The sequence below is a fragment of the Neofelis nebulosa genome, chromosome 10 (assembly GCF_028018385.1).
Source record: "Neofelis nebulosa isolate mNeoNeb1 chromosome 10, mNeoNeb1.pri, whole genome shotgun sequence".
Lineage (NCBI taxonomy): Eukaryota > Metazoa > Chordata > Mammalia > Carnivora > Felidae > Neofelis > Neofelis nebulosa.
In genome coordinates this window covers 25,651,924-25,672,676 of record NC_080791.1, presented here as the reverse complement: position 1 = coordinate 25,672,676, position 20,753 = coordinate 25,651,924, and the positions used below count along the sequence as shown (strand labels likewise).

The window sequence follows — 20,753 nt, the reverse complement described above, 5'->3', positions numbered from 1 at the left end:
TGCTTACTGGATGTATGTGTGGCTCGTGAAGGGAATCAGGAGATCGGAAGGCGCAGGTGGCCCGGGGAAAGAGAGACACAGAGTTTGATTGTAGATGAGGTGCCTGCTAACTAAGGCTGACAAATCTCTTAAAGAAAATTGTCTGAGAAGAGGAAGGACTGAAGGCCTGAGTTGAGGAAGGAGTCAGGGACCCAAGTGCAGATTTCCGGCTGTCATCTGCAGAGAGGACAAGAAGCCAGAGCTGGGGACTGGGCTCGCATCCGGCTTGAGGGAGAAGGAGGGGGAGGATCCAGAGCAGGACAAGATGGCTGGAGGGTAGCTCTGGGGGTGGGGGTGGGGGGGGGTGTACCACACTGAAAGGATGAGGGGCAGGAAAACATTGCGGTTCGTGTATCAGGTTCATTCATTAATAAAATATTTCTTTAGTGGTGCTTATCTTAGGAAGACTTGTGCTCAAGCACAGCAGAGGGTAAGAAATGTGTACCCACAGTTCCTGCAGACCACGGATCCAGAAGAGTCAAGGGAAACAGAACTAAGGGGGGGGGAAAAAACAACATCAATCAGGCTATCAAGGTGTCATTAGTAATTGCAGAATGTATTAAATAGGCCTTTCTTCATGCCTGATTTCCATGCCTATGTCTCTGCTTCCTGAATAGATAAGTATCCCAGCTGTCACTGGAGGATCCCAACTCCAGTTTTCTTTGAATTTCTTTGATTTCTCACATTAGCACCACCTGGCTCTTAGGCTTTCCTAAAACAAGCTTCCCGTTCCTGAATTTCCTCTTATCCTTGAGTCCAGGCCCCAGTGCCTGAGAGAGATATTTACCACAATTGGCTGCACAGTTGATTTTATTGAATCAGCGTCTGTGCTCCTAGAAGGTGGGGCACTCAACAAGCTAGAAGGTTCTGGATTTTGTCCCCAGCGTTGCGCTTTCAATTGTCACACCACCGAAGGCAAATGATTTTTTCATCCAGGTCCATGAAGAAGGATGATATTTGAAGATGAAAGAAGATAAACAATTTAATTTTTTTTCCTAATTTTATTGATAAAATCTCATTCTGCTTTATGGAAAACTCCCTGGAAATGCCTGACCAGCGGGGCCCTTCCCAGGCCGGTTTCACAAGTGGCCAATAGCACCATCTAGTGGTTGGAAGAGATTTCTCTCTCTCTCTCTCTCTCTAGAACAATTAGGCATTCATTCATTTTCATCTTTAGTTTTGTTTTATTAAAGTAATATGTGCGTATGTCCGAAGCACATGTGCATATGTTCTGGATAGTTAGGAAAACAGCCAGGCCACCCCCTCCTCCTCCCCCCTCTCCCAACCTGCAGACACTCCTACTTTCATCTCTGTTATTTTTTCCCCTTGGTTTCACCACACATCTCTAAATGACACACTTGTAGTAATACTTCTAGATGCTTCTGTTTTAGAGTCTCTCCAACTTCCCAGAAGTGTTGGATGGAACACTAAGATGGAACTTTGGTCCCATTCCTCCCCCACCTCTACCACATATGTTCTCCCTTCTCATTTCCCATCTTCCCAGTGGAGTTTTGTCAGAATTTCCATCAGACAGTCCATGTTAATACTCATATGTCTGTAAAATTCTGGTTGGATTGTAGCTGATCTATGCAGTCAGTCAGACTACTTTTTCAATCTCGCACAAGTTTTGGGTTTCCCTGGCATCACTAACTCTTCTTGGTTGGCTCTTATCACCAACCTCGGTGAAAAAATTTCCACCTACGCTTTCAAGCTCTTCTCAAGATGTCCCAAAATAAAAACAATTTTAAAAGATTAAAAAACAAATGTCCAGATACATCAGGTGTCCTGTTGGTTTCATCCCTTGGGGAACTCTCCTCTGGAGTCTTGTGCTCCCTTTGGTCTACATGGGTGGCCCTCTCTGCTGGGGGTGTCTCTTGTCCCTTCCACTCTCTCTTACTGCACCCATTTCCTGAGTCTCCTGTTTGCTTATTTCTTGGTTCACTCTCTCACTTTAGAGGAAAATATTCTACAGTTCTGTCCTGGGAAAGAGAGCACATGAGGTACATTTTTTTTTTTTTTGGAGACTTTGCATATCTGAAATATCTCTATTCTGTTCGATTGACAGCTTGGCCAGGTATGGCATTCTAAATCAGAAATCATTTTCCTTGAGGGGCCCCTGGGTGGTTGCTCAGTCAGTTCAGCATCTGACTCTTGGTTTCAGCTCAGGTTATGATCTCAAGGCTCACGAGTTTGAGCTCCATGTGGAGCCTGCTTAGGATTCTCTCTCTGCCTCTCTCTGTCTCTCTGTCTCTCTCTCTCTCTCTCTCTTTTTCTCTCTCTCAAAATAAATAAATAAACTTAAAAAAAAGGAAACCATTTTCCTTCAGAATGTTACAGGAATGTCTTAATTTTCCTTCCATCTTTTGATGATGTTGAGATGTCCAAAGCCAGATTCATTTTTGATCCTTTTATATGTCCTCTTTTTCCTTTCTGAAAATGAGCATGATCTTCTCCTTGCCTGTAGTGTTCTGAAGTGTCCCAATAATGTGACTTGTGGTGGGACTATTTATATCCATTGTCCTGGGCATTAGGCAGACTGTTCCATCATTGCCTTCCATTCTGGGAAATTTTCTTGCAATGCTTCTTTGATGATTTTCTTCTTCTGTTTTCCCCATTCTCTTGTTCTGAAATTTCTGTCACTTAGATATTGGACCTCAGAAACCTCATATTTCCTTATCTTTTCTCTTCCAATTTTATCTCTTTGTGTTTTTTGCTCTGTGTTCGGGAAGATTTCTTCAACTTTGTCTTTTGAACTATCCATTGAGATTTTGGGTTTTGCTATTGTATTTTAATTTCCAAAACCCCCCATTTTTATTCTCTTAAGTTCATTTCTTTTTCTTTTTTAAAAGTTTTTTTAAATCTTTATTTATTTTTGAGAGAGAGAGAGAGAGAGAGAGAGCATGAGCAGGGGAGAGGCAGAGAAAGGGAGACGGAGAATCTGAAGCACGCTCCAGGCTCTGAGCTGACAGCACAGAGCCGGACTTGGAGCTCGAACTCACGGACAGTAAGATCATGACCTGAGCCAAACCAACTGAGCCACCCAGGTGTCCCTTAAGGTTCATTTCTTGAGGGTAGCATTCTTTCTACTTGAAGCTTTCTTCTTCCTGCCTGGTCCCCACTTCCTCCAAGAGGCTTTTACGTGTCTGTCTGTTTTAGCTCCTTGGATATCGGGTAACCTGCTAAGAGGAAGCTCTGGGGCAGAAGATGGTGTTGACAAACTCTGGCTGGGCCATTTCGTTGCAGGAACCCCTGATAGCAGTTTCTCTTTAGGACGTGATCTGAGTTTTCAGGAGCAACTCTTTCAATCTCCTGTTTGGAGTGTCTGATACTGACTGCTAGCCTCTGAAGTCAGGCTGGGGAAGAGAACTGGAGGCTATCTACTATGCATATGTTTACTTAGTTCTTCTTTTTTTCAGGGTATGATAAGCCCATCCTTAATGGTGTTGTGTGTCCCTCTGTCTAGGGGCCATTTATTTTACCATTTCCGGGAATAAATCTCCAGACCAGTGCAAGAGAGGGCCAGGAGAAATTTTTGTTTTTGTTTTTGTTTTTGTTTTTGCCTGGGCCTATGCAGGGAGGGGATCTGGAAATCTAACTACTGTCTTTCCTGAACAGCCTCAATGAACCCTCCTTGTGTGAGCTGCTTCATTCATCTCCTACCCCAACTTCTGGAGGTAGACAGTGTTATAGATAGCTAAATCTTTTGGGATTCTAAAGGGTGAATTTGCTGGTTCCTGTTTTTTTTCCTATACAAGCATAGAACACATCTGTTTTCTGGTTTTCAAAAATGTTGTTGTTATTGTCTCTTGTCCAGTCTTCTTACCCTTGAGGGTTAATGCCTTTTCTAAAATTGTTATTTTATTGGGGTTTCAGGGGAGAACAAAAGTAGAAGCATTTCTTTAATTCACCCTCTTTATACTCAAGTCATGCATTCATTTTTAATAATCTATTCTGCAGACATTTGCTGACCCCTTGCTATGCAGAAGGCTCTGTGCCAGTTCTGGATGTGCAGTGATGAATGAGGCTATATTCTCTGCCTACAGAGGGGCCTACCCTCATGGTAACAAATAAATAATAAATACTTATACAAGCGTATATAGAAAGAGAACACAGCTAATGGTGATGGTTGGGCGTCTCCTGTGAGGTTGAATCTCCGTTGAGGAGGACAGATCTCTGCCTTTCCAGAGACCCCAAAAAGTGACAAAGCTTAGAACATCTGTCAAGGTCCTTGCAAATTCAGTCACTTGATTGCAAGCACAGCCATCTCCCAAGGGCACCCATTAAAATCTAGCTTCCTAATGTCTAGACAAAAATGCTAACTTATTAATTCACAGTGAACACCAGAAACTAGAACTCACAGACGGCATGGTCAACGAATTTCTCCCTACAGGGAGAGACCTACATGGGAAGCCATATCATGATTGGAACATTGCTAAGTGCACCTGGAATCCAGTAAAGGGCATTAGTTGTAGGTAGACTGGGTGGTTATTAGTCTTGGCTATTGAACAAGAAGGAAGGTCATAGTCAATGGACTAAGATATTGAAGTCTGCTGCCCTTCCCCTAGAAAATGCCTGATTCACAGTGTACTTGGGGTTGTTATTTTCTTCGCATACATCCATCACTCTTTGTGTGAAGACCCAAAGGTATTAGGCTTTGTCTAGAGTGCGTTCAGACTCTCTCCCCCCTGCATTCCCGCTCTCCCTGCCCACAGATGCTCAGTTCTTCCCCTGACACTCTGGCAATGTTGAGATTTTTATTGGGTCATGGGACATGGTCACTTACTAGATGGTGGGTTTTGGATGAGCTGCCCTAAATCTGTCTGATGGTGGAAACACCTGCTAGGGGATTGGAGAGTCATATGAAGTATCTGTCAAATTCTACAGGGACACAGAAGAAGATCACCCTACTTCCTTTTGTAGTAACATTAGAAAATACTTACTGGGCAGTTTTAAGCTTCCCGTTATCTCAAGAGAACCTGATGATCATTTGCCCCAGTGTCCTTTTGTAAAAGAAGAAACCAAGCCCCAAAGCTGTTAGTGAGAGTGGCTGGGTGGGCTCTTTCTCCTCTGCTGAAGGATTTGCGGGCCAAGATAGGACTACAGCAGTGGGCATTCATAGCCTCTGTCTAATGAGCCAGGGAGGATGGATGAGGTCAGGAGGAAAAGGGGTGGGGTTGCACAAATAAAGGTGGGAACAAGAATTGCCCACGCTCAAATCATTTGTCTTCCAAGACACCAGGGCTGCTCGGGTAATGAGGACAAGATTGTTAACCTAGCCTCGGGTCATGAGGCCAGGGTCATCACATGCCCTTCTCTGCAGCTACCTTCCTTTGTTTGGATGACCACATAACATAAGGGTCATGAAAGTGTTTTTGGATGAGACAGATAAAGGGAAGCTACTGTGATGGTTGTGTTATAAAGCAATGCTAAGTCTTTTTCAAAGAGGAGAGCTCATTGCTGGGATTCTTTTACCTAAGGGTAGCAACAGCCTTATATCATACTACCTGAGCCTAGGTCAGGCCCTGTTTGTGTTCTTTAATCTCCAAAGAACATCCCAGCCACCCACCACCCCCATTTCCACAGCCCCCGGCAGTCCCTGGGGCCACTGGGGACAGTTGTCCCCATCCTCACATCCCAGCTGGGGAAAGCATAGTGTGGCCTCTGCTGTGCATCGGTGGAGGACTTAGGACTCAAACCAGGATCTCCTACTCCCTGGTTAAATTTGATCTTATTATTACACATGATAATAATAATAATACTAAGTGATGTTTATGTAGCACTTAGCAAGGAACTTGTACACAATATTGTGTAAATAAGGCAATTATAATTTGTCCCTTTTTCAAATGAGGAAGCTGAGACTCAAGGATTATGTAACCACCCCAACGTCATACTGCTATGACGTGGCAAAGGCAGACCTCAAACCCAGACTTCCTGGCTCCAAGTTCAGTGTTTTTCCTACTACCCAAGTTCCCTGAGGCTGTCACCCTGAAATTTGGGGCCCTTATTCTAAAGCACGTTTCCTCCCCTTGAATGAGATCCTCATTACCTACACCCAAGGTCACGGTGGGATCCAAGAAACAGCAGGGGCCTGGCTGGAAGGCCAGTGAAACCCACTCTTTGGGGTCCAAGTTCTGAGATATTCTGGGAGGGCCTGGGGTTTATGGTCCTATAGACACTATGGGTACTGAAGGCTGAGCGACAGTATTAGTTGTGGGTAAATCTCTGAGCCATGTATTGAGGACAGGGCTGGTCACCATGATGGGAAAGGACTGTTCACGTCACATCAGCTAATGTGGTGGAAAGGCATCAACTTCAAGGTCACAGGACTGGCCCAGGATACTTGTGCTTTGTCATGGCAGAAGTTGGCAATTTCCAGAGCCCGGGTTTGCACCTGAGTTCAGGAGCTGAGCCTCACAAATATGTGAGCCTGGGAAAAGTACCTGCCCGGTATCTGCGCAAGGGGAATTTTCTACCTGCCCACCCCTCCCCCCTTCCCCAGAGCATTCAGTGAGCACAGGGGTGACCAACTGAAAACATGCAAACTCATTTGTCTTGACTTCTGATTTTATGGGGACACCTGTGAGCAACTGAGAATCTAGAACAAAGTGTCTGAGACATTGGTGTGAGAAACCCTGGAAAAGCAAAGGCCGGTGTTGCTGCAACATTGAAGCCCTTCCCTCTACAAACATTTCCGGCATGGCTCTGGTCCTCTGTCCTGCCATGTCCCCAACCCAGACCTGCTCCCCAAACAGATGAGTATGAAAGGCAAGGTCATCCACCATCCCTTCCTTCTCTGGTCAGCTGTCTTGGCTTGAATTGCATGCTCTGTGGGGTTCCGGCAAGTCTGTACATGCTCGAGAGAGCGGTGAGGGTATCCTCCAAGAGTCTACTGGATACCACAGGGGCCGTAGCCCTAAGGGAAGAACGTTGGCCGGATTATGTAACAAACTAGTCACTGTTGGTCTTCAGAATAGAGGCATGGCCATGACCACTGTTGGGGGTGGGACACTCAGCGTTGTCCTTAGCTCATGGCATGGTATGGGGGGCCCTGTGTGTCATGGTGGCCCCCAGAAGGAAGGCACGGAGTGCACGGTGGCCCCTAGTAGGAAGGCACTGAATGCATGAGGGCCCCTAGTAGGAAGGCACGGAGTGCATGATGGCCCCTAGTAGGGAGGCATGGAGTGCTCTGTGGATATGACGTCACTGCTGGGGTGCCGAGGCAGCCGAAGAAGGAAAACTACAGATGCCACATACAGCTTGTGCCTGATCTCAAGCACACCGCCTGAAAGTCTTCCAAGAAAGTTTCTTTTGGAGGATGGTAGTGCTTGGCAGGGGAGGAGGCATCCGTTATACAAGGTTATACGAGGCAAAGGAAGGACACTCAGGCTTAATCATTCATTTATTCTATGGACGAGCTATCAAGCTCTATAGCTTTGGAGCTTGAGCAATTGTGGAGGATGGAATGAGGACTCCGATCAAGAACAGGTTTCCCGGGAACTTTGTGTCAGCGAGGGAGAGAGCCATGTTCATGGACGAAAGTGGCAAAAAAACAAAAAACAAAGTATTGACCAGGGACAGTAAGAGTTAGGGGAGAAAGATGTGTGCTGACTTGGGGTCTGAGATTCTTCTTGAGAAGTGCAAGGAGAGAGTCTTCTGGAGGCTGCCCTCTGTCTTCTCTCCTTGCTGGGGAGAGAGGTCTGGAAAGCAGGGATGCTGAGTCTTCAGAATGCAAAGCAGGATTTCTGTGGAAGCTTCCCCGGGGGCTCTTGAGCGGCTCCTTGCCCTATTCGTATTCATCGCTTCCGTCCACCAGACATCCTTTCTGCACAAGTGCTGAGATGACCTATATCTATTTCGCCTTTCTCAAGGATGCATTTTTATATATTTATTTTTTTATATATGTTGATACATAGTGAGCTGCCCACGTTTTTGTCTTTGTTTTTATTTTGCAGGAGTTCTTGTTTTATATATATAAAAACAACCAAACCCAAATGGTTCAGAAAGAAAAGAAATTTAAGAAAAGGGAAGAGAAGGGGCGCCTGGGTGGCTCAGTCGGTTAAGCGTCCGACTTCGGCTCAGGTCATGATCTCACGGTCCGTGAGTTCGAGCCCCACGTGGGGCTCTGTGCTGACAGCTCAGAGCCTGGAGCCTGTTTCAGATTCTGTGTTTCCCCCTCTCTCTGACCCTCCCCAGTTCATGCTCTGTCTCTCTCTGTCTCAAAAATAAATAAAACATTAAAAAAATAAAGAAATAAAAATAAAAAAAGGGAAGAGGAGACTCTGTATAACCCGGATGTATACTCTCACTCTCAAGCCCAGGGCTCTGCCCCAGGCACTGAGGAGATGACTTCTTGGCTCCTTGAGGCTTACCGAGTTCCTTGCTTAGTTCCTGGAAGCTCAAAGAGCAGGGAGGATATTGGAGAAGGAGCTTTGTGATTTGTTTAATATTTATGCCTCCCCAGCACAGTGGAGTTAGGGTCTTGGATTTGAGTCCCAGTTCCTTCACATATCATCCGTGTGGTCAACTGAAAACAAGCCGTTCAAGGGCAGGCAGTGTGTGTGTGGGGGATATATGGATTATTTAGCATCTGTAAACAAAACAAAAGTCATCTCCAGCTCAATGTGAATCACCCTATGAGTTCTAATGGGTGCTAATAAGAGCATGATGTCTACAACGAAGGAGGCAATGGTCCATCTCACTTGGGTTGGCTGGAGAGCACCTCTGGAGTGCTGGGCTCCCAGGGCCATGTTTTTCAGAAGACTAAGGAGGCTGAAGTGTTTGGGTGGATGTCATTGAGGGGAGAACACGTGGGAAACGTGGGCAAGTCAGAGTCCTTTTCTTTTTCTTTTTTATTTATTTTTATTAAACATTTTTTTAACATTTATTTATTTTTGAGAGAGAGACACACAGAGTGCGAGCTATAGGAAGGGCAGAGAGAGAGAGAGAGGGAGACAGAATCTGAAGCAGGCTCTAGGCTCCAAGCTGTCAGCACAGAGCCCAACGTGGGGCTTGGACCCACAAACCATGAGATCATGACCCAAGCCAAAGTCTAACTGAACCACCCAGGTGCCCCACCAGATTCTCTTTCAATGCAGGGGGTTTGTGAATCTGGGAACCTCTTCTTCCATTCCAAGAAGGAAACTGCCTGACAAGATGGGGGTACAACACTTTTCAGGATGCTGGTCTGGTATCTAGCGATCAAAAATATCAGAACAGCCAAGTTCACATAGCAACTGAAGCCTGTCTCAACCCCAGGGCCAACTGCCAACACCAGGATCTTTTTGGGAAGGCCATTCAAGGCCCTATAGGAACTGGTCTTGCTAAGCCTCTGTTTCCTCACATCTAAAATGAGGATTAGAGGGGCACCTGGGTGGCACAGTTGATTTAGTGTCTGACTCTTGATCTCGGCTCAGGTCATGATCTCATAGTTTGTGAGTTCGAGCCCCAAATCAGGCTCTGTGCGGATGCCATGGAGCCTGCTTCGGATTCTCTCTCTTTCTCTCTGCCCCTCCCCTGCTTGTGCGCTCACATGCTCCCTCTCTTTCTCTCTCTCTCTCTCAAAAATAAAACACATACATTTTAAAAATAAATAAATAAGTAACATGAGGGTTAGAAAAATACATGTCTGCCTCCTTTACAGAGACACAGACAAGAGAGAACAGCAAAACGCCTTACCCACAGGCCAGAAAGATTATTCTCTTTACCTGAGGACCTCACCAGCCTCGCGCACTCCTGTGTTGCTCATGAGTAAAACCTGTAAGAGAGCAGGTCCTCAAGAGAGGAGTGGGTAGCAGAGCAGAGACCCAGGAGCCCTGAGTCCAGCCTTTTTCTGACCAGAGCCCAAATGCTGGCCTGCAGAGGGCAGACACCTGAGGACCCACTCAGTTGAAAGTGCGCAGCCTTGGGGAGGTTTCCATTCTCAGGGGCAGGACATCAAGTCCAGTCGCGGTCATTACCCAGTCTACCTAGCAGAAACGGCCTGCAGCCATGTCCTACTTATCTCAAAGGGCCAGGAGAGGGAAATATACTGGTTGCTGTTTAGTACTGATGTAGCACTTGCTTTAGGGGAACTGACTAAAATCTGTTCAGTGTCTGGAGCTTTTCTGAGCGGCAAGAAGGCCTCCAGGCACTGCTGAAGGATGTCTTTTTCTAGAAAGCCTAGCAGAAAGAGGAACCGGCCAAGGCTGCAGGCTTTTGGCACCTTGTCTTTGTTTAAGGGCACTTTCTGACTGGTGTGACTGGCAGGGCTCCATAAATAGCACATTGTGTGTCTTTGTGTGTGAGACTTGGGCTTACCGGATGTGCCCCCACAATGTCCTGGAGGAGGAAAAATTTTATATTTGCCAAAAACGCGCTAAGCATATCAAAACAGGCAATGATATATGTAAACACAAAATTGTGAGTGAAGCATGACAAAATTCCTCAAGATAGAAAATTTAAAACAAAGAAAAATGGCAAGCATCATCTTCTCCAGCGACCCATCACACTGGCATTCCAAGCATCTGTCTCCTCCCTCAAAGCCACGTTGGTCACACAGTTGGAAATGGATACGAGGTCAAAATCCCAAGCACAGCATGCTGTCCTTCCGCCATCTTGTTCCCATCTACCTTTCTCCTGCTTCATCTACCAGCACACCTTTTCTTGAACCAACATTCTTCCCCTGAGTCTTCCACACTCTCCAAGCCTACCTTTGCTCTCCAGCGTCCAAACTATTTCTCCTTCATCCACTCCCCACCTTCGACGACCCCCCAATTGAATTCTACCTTTCTGGTAGCACCCAGTCTAAACATCGCCATCGTGGTAAAGCTTCCCTAAGTAACCTCTTCTATTTCCTCATGACACTTTTCATGCGTTTATGCCTCATTGTGTTTGTGGCTGTCTTCTCTACAAAAAGTTAAACTCTTGAGAAAAAGGGCCATGTTTTATTCATCTCTATAACTCCCCAAGTGCCTGGCACTGTGCCTTTTACTTAGTAAGGTCCTCAACAAGCTTTTAGTGGATTAAATGGAATCACCAAAATCCTCCCTTCATTGAATTCTATTTCTTTTTTTAAAAAAGTCCCTTGACCTTGAATTTCTTACAGAGCAATATGCTTTCATCTTATCTTCAAGGGCAGTAAGTGTTTCAGAGGAAAAGCATTTCATCTCCTGCATATGGCCTTCTTCAAAACCTTTCTGTGGTGAAACCTGTGTAGAAATGCTCTTTCCTTTTTGTCAGCACATGGGATTTTCTGCTTCTCCTCTGTAGGAAACACATTCAGATTTTACCATTAGACACGGATTCTCAAGAAAATCAAGGCCCAAAGACAAAAGAAGATATTTCATCAAAGGGTCCCTCTGTCCGGTCCCAGTTAGGATCTGGGCAGCCCATCTCACCACCTGTAGGAGGTGGTGGGTAGGAAGATGGTGTGTTAGGACACAGGAAATCTCCTCCCTTACCTACAGATGGAAGACGGCTTGTGTGTTTGTGGCTCTCCAGCTCAGTCTCCCTGTATTCAACTGCAACAAGTCAATGTGCTTGTTTTTCGCAAAGAGCGTGAGATTTTGGTGACAAAGTCATGTATCAGTAAGTCTCGAGACGGACCCTGCTTGGCTCTTACTGCCTGGCTTTGGGAACACATGGGGCTGCCCAGGGTGTTGTCCCTCTGGCCAAACAAGCCCCCTTCTCTCAGAGCCAGAGTCAAGGAAATGGAAATGTTGTCCACCAGAAAAAAAAAAAAAATCGCAATCCTGTGGTCCAAATATTGAGCATTAGCCTTGGAGTAGTGTTTCTGAGAAAGGCCCCTGCCCTCAGGCAAACGTTTGGAGGGGTGGTGTGGGAAAGAGGATAACAAAATGTTCACATGCCCGTGACGGTGACCGTAGTAACCCAACATTCATCTTCTTTTCCTTCCACCCAAAAGGGAATATGCTGAGTGCAAATGCCCCTAGTCACTCAGTGTTTGTTATTAGGAGCTGTCTTTTTCGGCTCTTGCAGTGCTGGTAAAAGACATTCATTTAATATTTGCCTCCTTATTTCTAAATAACGAGTTCGTACTGTATCGATTTCCCTTGTTTGACTCTCTTGACTTCCTCATCTGGGAGGTGAGGAGTTAGCCCTCCATCAGCCCTATTTCTCCCTATTTCTCTTCTCTCCATTCTCTCCCTCCAATTACATCAAAAGTCTTATTAGCTCAATACCCAGTGTTGACATCATTACCATCCTCTACATGTTGTTCACAGCTGAGCCAAGTGGCATAGTCTTTTTAACCTTTTTAAATATTTGTTTATTTTATTTTATTTTATTTTATTTTATCTTTTTAATGTTTATTTATTTTTGAGACAGGGAGAGACAGAGCATGAACAGGGGAGGGTCAGAGAGAGAGGGGGACACCGAATCGGAAGCAGGCTCCAGGCTCTGAGCTGTCAGCACAGAGCCCCAGGCAGGGCTTGAACTCACACACCGTGAGATCATGACCTGAGCCGAAGTCAGAAGCTCAACCGACTGAGCCACCCAGGCACCCCAAATGTTTGTTTATTTTTGAGCGAGAGAGACAGAGTGTGAGCAGGGGAGGGGCAGACAGAGAGGGAGACACAGAATCCAAAGCAGGCTCCAGGCTCTGCACTGTCAGCACAGAGCCTGACACAGGGCTTGAACTCACGAGCCATGAGATCATTATCTGAGCCGAAGTCAGGCACTTAACAGACTGAGCCACCCAAGCACCCCCCAAGTAGCATATTGCAAATATACTTTCTCTTCCTTGTAAATGTTAACACTTTTCTCATTTACCTAGCTCTTCGTGTATCTATTATTCATTCCACCCGAAAATCTCCTTCAGAACCATGAAACCTCTCTTAAGATCCATCGGGTGACACTGTTTTCCCTGAGAGGCAGCCATCGCCCAGGCCTGGCTGTCCTTGCTGCTGGACAGATGTCCTCCAGGGTGGCCCCCCACCTCACCGGACAAGCCTTTCCATATCTCATCCATGCCGGGTGTCTGTGTCTGGGATTTCTCATATCCCTCTCTCAGGGTTTCTGCCCTCTGTTTTGGCAAACGCATCTTCCGGTAACTTCCTAGAGTACAGTCCATGAAAAGTAACATTTGAACCTTTTGTGTCTAAAATGGCCTTTATTCCACTTGCACATGGAGTTACAGCTTAGACTCGGTAGAGAATCGTTTCTCTCCCCTCACAAGTTCAATGGGGAATCACTCCGCTGTTTGGTAGGATCCTATGTTGCTATTGGGGATTCGGGTGTCACATTGGTTCAAAATCATTCAAAATCATTTATGTGTAATATTGTTCCCTCTATCGCTGGTGTTTTGAAACGTCCTGAAATTGCCTTCATGTGGGTGTTTAAAATTCCTCAACTCTCATTTTGGTTGACTTCAGGAGGGAGCAAAAAGAAACATTTGCTTCATCTGCCATATTTTCATCTTAAAGTTCTTTTTAATGTCTTTGCCCGATTCTCAAAATGATGAGCTCAGTGCTTTGTGAAGAATATATACAGTGCCAGAAAGGGTACAGTGAGAACTGCTTTTTTATTTCTAATTTTTTTAACGTTTGTTCATTCTTTGGGAAAGAGAGAGACAGAGTGCGAGCAAGGGAGGGGCAGAGAGAGAGGGAGACACAGAATCCGAAGCAGGCTCCAGGCTCTGAGCTGTCAACATGGATCCCCATGCAGGGCTCAAACTCGAGAACCGTGAGATCAGGACCTGAGCCACAGTTGGATGTTTAACTGACTGAGTCACCCAGGTGTCCCTAGAACTTCTTTTTCTTTTTTTTAATATTGAGGTACAGTGGACATACAATGCTATATTAGTTTCAGGCATATAACAAGATCTGCTTTTTCACTAACTAGAGCAGAGGCAGGACAATGGCCCAAACTTCTCTGTTCCCTCACAGGGGAAACTGTGTCCATCTGAGGTGTCCCTCACCTTAGGGAGGTAATGGTTGGGAGGAGCCTAGGCCTTAAAGGTAGGCCTGAATTTGCTTGTCCCCTCCCTCAACCCTCAAGCTTGGGTACATATGGAATGAGTACCCAGAGACCGGTGTCCTCACCACTCCATTGGTCGGCTGTGTAAAATAACACCTATCCCAAAGGTCGTTAGCATGATTCGGGCCGGTGTGGGCAAAGCCCTTGACACAGACCGCCAGCTTAGCCCACGTCGGGTTCCCCCTTTCCTCTGTTCGGACCAGGAAGAGCTCGCCTCACTCAGCAGTGTTCCTGCGATTTGCTCCTCTCGCCTTAAATCTCCACGCGTGCCTGCTCTCGGGGCCCAGAACATGGCTCCAGCTTTCCCTGATGTCTGCTTCTTGCCTCTCAAACTTTTCGTCATGTGCCACCCTTTCTGGGGCGAATGGGACGCCCTGCCTTTTCCTAAATCAGACAGGGGCCTCTAAAGACCTGTCCTTTATTCCAGCCGCTCCTGTTAGAGTATTAGTCATGAGTAGAATACTTTCTTTTCACAGTCGGTGGGCTCGAGCCCCGCGTGGGGCTCTGTGCTGATGGCTCAGTGCCTGGTGCCTGCTTCGGATTCTGCAACTCCTTGTCTCTCTCTGCCCCTCCCTTGCTTGCGTTCTGTCTCTCTTTCTTTCTCTCTGTCTCTCTCAAAAATAAATTTTAAAAAACATTTGAAAATTTTTTTCAAAAAGAAAAGAAAAAAAACCGCACCATCCACTCGGGGCCTCCAGCTCGGGTGCAGAGTTTGGGGGGAGGCTCCAGGCGGCTGGAGGGATAAATGCTGGCGAACAACAGCAGGGTTAGCAGAGCAGACCGGACAGAGCCAGGGGACAAGTCCAGAGTGCAGGACCCCTGAGGACTTTGTGACTGCAGCGGGAGAAGCAGCAGACTGGGAAGCAAGGGCGGCGTTTCTTCATGAAGCCTGCGGGGAGCAGGACAGGCTGAGGAAACGAATCGCTTTGCTTCTATGAAGAGGCCGCGTTCCATCAGGTCCAACATCTTCACTGGCACCTTATAAGCAAGATTCCTGGAAACGGAAGAACGCAGCAGCCCTTCCCTCTCTGTCACTTAGCAACGGCCTCTTTCTCCTTTCCAGCGGGTCCCAAGGGGTCTTTTTGAGGGGGTGGGGGGGGGGGAACGGATGGAGGTAAGATAATTACCTGGTGTGCATAATAATAAGACATTCGGGCTTCATTGTGCAGGGAGTGCTTGCCTTGCAAATGAATAAGACACTTAAGAAACCATTTATTTTCCTCATTTGGGTTTGTGCTGTGTCGTGTTGTGTGCACGTATGTGTATCTCCAGTTGTCTGGTGGCTGCCTGGGAAAGTGAAAGGCCTACCCACAACTCCCACTCAATCTCAGAACTCAGCCTCCGCCTCTGCTCTGCAAATTGGATGGGAAAAGCCCTTTTCCTGAAGCGTCCTGTGCCTCTCCAGTGTCCCTGAGTGTCACAGCTCTCTGGGAGCTCCCAACCTAGCTGAATAGCAGGGCCCAGCCCAGGGCCTTGGAGGAGAGACACCAGGATGGGATTAACGGTGTAAAGATTTTATTTGGGGAAACATCCAGGTGAGGGAAAATAGGAAAGGGGCCAGACAAGCCGTCGGATAAAATTCAAGGTTGACTCTGAGTGAAGGAGAGAGGGAGGCAAGACTGAAGCATCCTAACCAACCCTGGGGGAAGGTACCACATGGCCATACAGTTCTCCAGAGGAGAGGAGCCCTCTCTCAGAGGAGTCCCCCCACCCCCACAGTGGCCTTCCCGTGTGGGTGCTTGTGCTCAGTCATTTGGACCTGGACAGTCCCTCTCCCTGTCCTTGGACATCTGCAGGGTGCTTTTTCCTGGTTCCCACACCCAGACTTGGGGGAAGTGCACTGTTCAGAGGTGGGCAAGGGGGCAAACTGGGTGCAGGAAGGTTATCCTACTGGTGGAGTTGGGATACCTGCTTCGGCAGGCAGAGGACCACACAGCTGGAGATTGAGAAAGGAGGTACTTTTGGAGAAGGGGTGAACCCAAGGACAGAGGAGCAAGGGTGGAAATTGGTGTGTTCACAAGAGACCTTCTGTGAAGGGGAAAAGTCATATTTAGCATGAGCTTTGAATCTCTCTTCTTGTCCCTTTTCCTGTGCTGTTCCACAGACTAGGTCTCTTAACGATCAAACTTCACACGGGAAATGCTCTTATAAGCTGTTTACTGACACCTGCTATATTCTCTTTCTTTTACTGAGATAACTGATTATTCTTACAAATGTTTGAAAAGAACATTTCCTTTTTCCATGTAATCATGCATTCATTTCCATTTTATCCTCCCTGTGAAAATCGTGATCTATTAACTCTCCTGTGTAATTGAATGGCGTCAGAATCGCTGACACGTGGCCTCGAAACTATGGTGCCACTCTCCAGTTTCTGCCATTCTTTCAATCGCTGAGACAAATAAAGTCTGAAACTTCGTAACGTCTAGTGTGGTATTGATTGAAGAAGAAGGGTGCAGACAGTAAAGGGATGTGTGACCTGCCCATATCCTTGCCTCCACCCCCCCCCCAACTCCTCCATGAAAACAATGACCGCTTATTAAGGAGACTGTTTTCTGATGCTCCAGGGAGTGACCCACAGTGAAATGAGTGACGGTCCATGGAGAACACACATGACAAGGAGGAACACTAAGAGAGCATCGCAAGGGGGGCAAGACAAGATCTTGTCTCCCTTAGGATGGTCTAGAGGGAGGCAGGCCTACGGGGTGGGAGTGGGAAGGAGATAAGAAGGGTGATGCTTGGGGCATGTTGACTTCCATGAGTGTCGATGCCAAGTGCATTACATACATTATCTCACTCCCCACCATGGACTTCAGAGGATAAGAATCTAGGAATTTGCTCTCAGGTAACGTAGTTGTTAAAGCAGGGGGTTGCTCCCACCTAGCCAGTTCTGTAAAGTCCCTGCTACAAAGCTCTACATTGTGTTGGGACCAGGGAGACAGATGAATGGTCAAGGGAAGGTCAGGGCAGCTTGACCTTCTGTGGTCACTGAGTGAGCCATTGAGCAGGAAAGCTTTGGAGGGGCTCCCTGGGGACCCCAAACACCCACACCTGGGGGCACTTACCCTGTGTGCACATGTGTGCAACCTCATGAATTTGACTTGGAAATCTGTCAGCATCAGAGAATTGACCTTGTGGTTCCAAGTCATGGCTCCATAAACAAATCTTTCTTAATTAGCCCTGGCAGCTCAACACCTCTGGTGTGTCTAGCCCATTTCACTGCCACGCCTACTCTTGTTGGATCCAGTTCTAAAGTAAACTATGTTCTTTGAGAGCTCTTGCATACACATGAGTTGGCAGCCAGTCTGAGCTGACCCATAGACTCGTAAAAACCAACAGGGCCTCAGCACCCTCGTCTGGGATAACCAAACTCTTGGACCAAAGGTGCAAAGTCTTGCCCACATCAAGGATCTGGCTGCTTTCTTGGGGACCAAGAGATTGGGTTTTTGTTTCTACGCTTACTCTGGCAATCCATGAGGTAAGGGGGAGAAATGCCACACCGCCTCTGTAGAAAAGAAAAGTTACTTCTGGTGGAAATTTAACCCTCTTTTCCATACCTCAAGTCTAGACAGACCACCTACCACTCCGGGGGATTAGAAGTGTGGTTTTAACTTGCTCACTTGATGCTCTCTATCTCCTGTCACATATGGATTACAAACTGTGAGCTTCATCCTGCTGCCTCTTGGCCATTTCTCAGCCCAGAGCTGGAGCACAGCAAGAGCCTCTGGTCCCACCATGCCTGGTTCCATGGTCTTCCCCTCTTGGTAGTAGAGATATGTTCAGGGATTTGGTCCCTGATGGCATCCTTTCCATTGCTACAAGAACTTGCATAATAGTAGGACCTCTCTTAGTGCTTCTCCATCATGAAGATGGAGGATAAAGGTGCTAATGAGGTCTATTATGGAAAAGATGCAATGCTTACCTGGGTCAGATGTGTTGGTAAGACATTTTGCTTCCCTTGTCCCAAATGCCTTTTCTTCCTTTGATGAAATGTTGCCAGATTAAGAGTGAATGCATTCGGATTTCTCAACATTTATTCAATTCCCTACATTTCTGCTGTGACAAGTGCTTTGTAGCAGTGAATGGCAAATGTTTCCCTATGCTCTGCTTTGTAGAAACCCCAGAGTGACCAGGCACGGAGCCCCCTTCTCCAAACATCTCTGTCGTATAGATCATGCATAGTTGCTCAGAAGAAGTTTGTCTTTTGCAACAGACAAGACTTTGGGGAAAAGTTTTTCTTTTTCTTTAGTTGGGCATACAAAATAGAGCAAAATATGGTGATTGTGATCAGGGGGCCATTTCAGACAAAAATGTATCCTGCCAGTGGGTGCCCTTTAGTCATGAGCTTGGCTTGCTGTGTTTCACTTTATGTTGTTTTGTGACAATGTATTCTCACTCAGTCAGCTTCAGTTTCTTCAAAGCAGGGTGAGGTAGGGGCATCTGAGAAGGTGTGAGCCATTGGAAAAACATTATGTATATATATATATATATATATACACACACACACACACATACACACACACATATATATAATGTATACACACATATATATGTATATATACACACACACACATATATATCATATATACATATTTGTAACTTAAAGGCATAAAGATTGATTTTCTTCTGTGTAAGGAAGCACCCCAAGTCAGTTTAGGGGCAGGGCTAAATTTGCAAGAAGCGCGGTAAGTGGATTACTTGTGAAAGGTTCTTGGAACTTGGGTGACTTTCAGTTTTCTCTGGTTTTTAAAAATTCAATATTTAAAATACTGTAATTGCCAAGAATGCTTTGCTCTACAGAGCCGAAATTCAGAATTTCTCATGCATGTCACTTTCCTGTTGTCAGCAATTCATTTTTCTATGCTAGGTTACAAATCTACCCTCGACCTGTTCACAGCTCAGTGATTTTCCAAAGATTTCGGCTTCAACTCTCATGCTTTACCTTTTACCTGCCCCATGACTCCTGTGGATTTAGTGTTTCCTAATTCCTTCTCGTCAAGTTTTCACTGGGATCGCTTCTATATCTCAGCAGCTTGACCTTGAGTGTGACCCAAACTTCACCTCTCTCACTTCTACCATTTAAGATGCTAATAATGACTATTGCTTTTCTTCTCTTGAATAGTGTCCTCATTAATATTATTATTATACATATAGGTTTCCTTCCCTCATTTGCCTTTCAACAAGCTTATAATGAGCGCTCATGATGTTGTGGGAACTGTGCTTGGTCCTGGGAAGTTACTGAATAGCTCTGGTTCTCACGGCACTTACAGTTTAGGGGGTACATACACAGAAACAGGTGATTACCCTCTAGCAGGATACATACGATGATGAATAAGTCCTGCTACATGCAGTGTAGTCGTGATTTAATTGTTACATACATAGGAAGGACATCCTACTGTGCCTGAAAAAGACTTCATGGAAGCATGATCCTCAACTCCTTGGGTAGACAGGATGGAGCCTGCTGGGGGCAGGGGGAAAAGCATTCCAGAACAAGGAAATAGCACTTACAAAAATATGAAGGCATGAGAGATGGCGGCATATACAAGGAATATGAAGCTGGTGTGGCTGGGGATGGGTGGTAGGGGGAGGGGTGAGGAAAGATGTCAAGTGTCAAGTCACTATGGAATGAATTTATTGGCACAGAAATCAAAGTTTGCCCAATAATCAATTGAAGATAGTTGAGAATAGTAATTAGTTTTAAAGACATCTATTTAATACCTTCTTTTTTCTCCACACTAGCTGGGTGTTTTCAGAGGGGGAAGTGATGGTCAGCTTGATAAGAGGCTTGAGGCAAAGAAAGCCCAAAGTGGCCATCTACCTTCATCTCAAGGCCAATAAAATCACTCTGATTTTACAGGTTGAGAAAAGAACGTACTGGACTGTGGAATGTGATGACTTAGTCTAAGTCAAAATGTAAGATGAAAGGACATAGACCTTCCCAGTCTGCTCTGTCTTTTGGAATCTATAAGGTTCATGAATGCTATTAGCTCTGCTCTAGATAGCAAAAAAGTGGCTGGCTTGATTATGTAGTTCATAATCTTCATGAACAAGCAGGGAGTATATGGAAACAGGAAAAACAAAACAGAATAAAACCAAACCAACAAAACACCTTCAAAAAAGAATGAAAGAAAAAAAGAAAGAAAGAAGGAGAGCAAGAGAGAGAGGAAGAAAGAAAGAAAGAAAGAAAGAAAGAAAGAAGACGAAGGAAAAATTAGTGTGAAGACATATAAGAGGTAGACCCCTAGACAAGTCAACAATAAACAGAAAACAACCTTAAGGTCAAAGGGCTCATAGGAGTCAGTTCTTGGTTCCAGATGGAATGATCCTAAGCCCTCCTTGCTGAATTTACTATGAAGGATGTTCAGAGCAAGTGTCACTGTCTTTGCTGTTGCCTTGTCAGAATCTGTGAGCAAATAGAGAACATTGCCCTCACACGTGAAACTCCCTGGTTCTGTTTGAAAATAACAGAAAAAAAAAACAAGAATAATACAGAGTCTGGGCAACTTCAAGACTACTAAGAATCCAAGTCGTTTCTCCTGGAAACTCTTATTAAGGGCTCTAGCTGTTAATAGAAAATTCAACCTAATAACATCACAGTAAAACACCAGAACATTGGAACTAACTTTAAACAATAATTCTAAAGGTTCATCAAGTCCATTTCACCCATTATGCAAAACAAGAAACTATGGTCTAGAGTAGTGCAGTGACTTTCTCAAAATCCCTGAAAAATACCAATCTGAATG

At 45.7% G+C, this 20,753-nt stretch overlaps 1 protein-coding gene across 1 annotated transcript in view; it reads left to right on the top strand.

The window, feature by feature from the left end:
* The first annotated feature begins 17,311 nt into the window (after positions 1-17,311).
* Positions 17,312-20,753, top strand: part of KCNJ1 (potassium inwardly rectifying channel subfamily J member 1) — a 29,678-nt gene continuing 26,236 nt past the window's right edge. The window contains exon 1 of the mRNA XM_058687301.1: positions 17,312-17,488. The gene's annotated coding sequence lies outside the window, so the exon portion shown is untranslated. The remainder of the gene's footprint in view (positions 17,489-20,753) is intronic.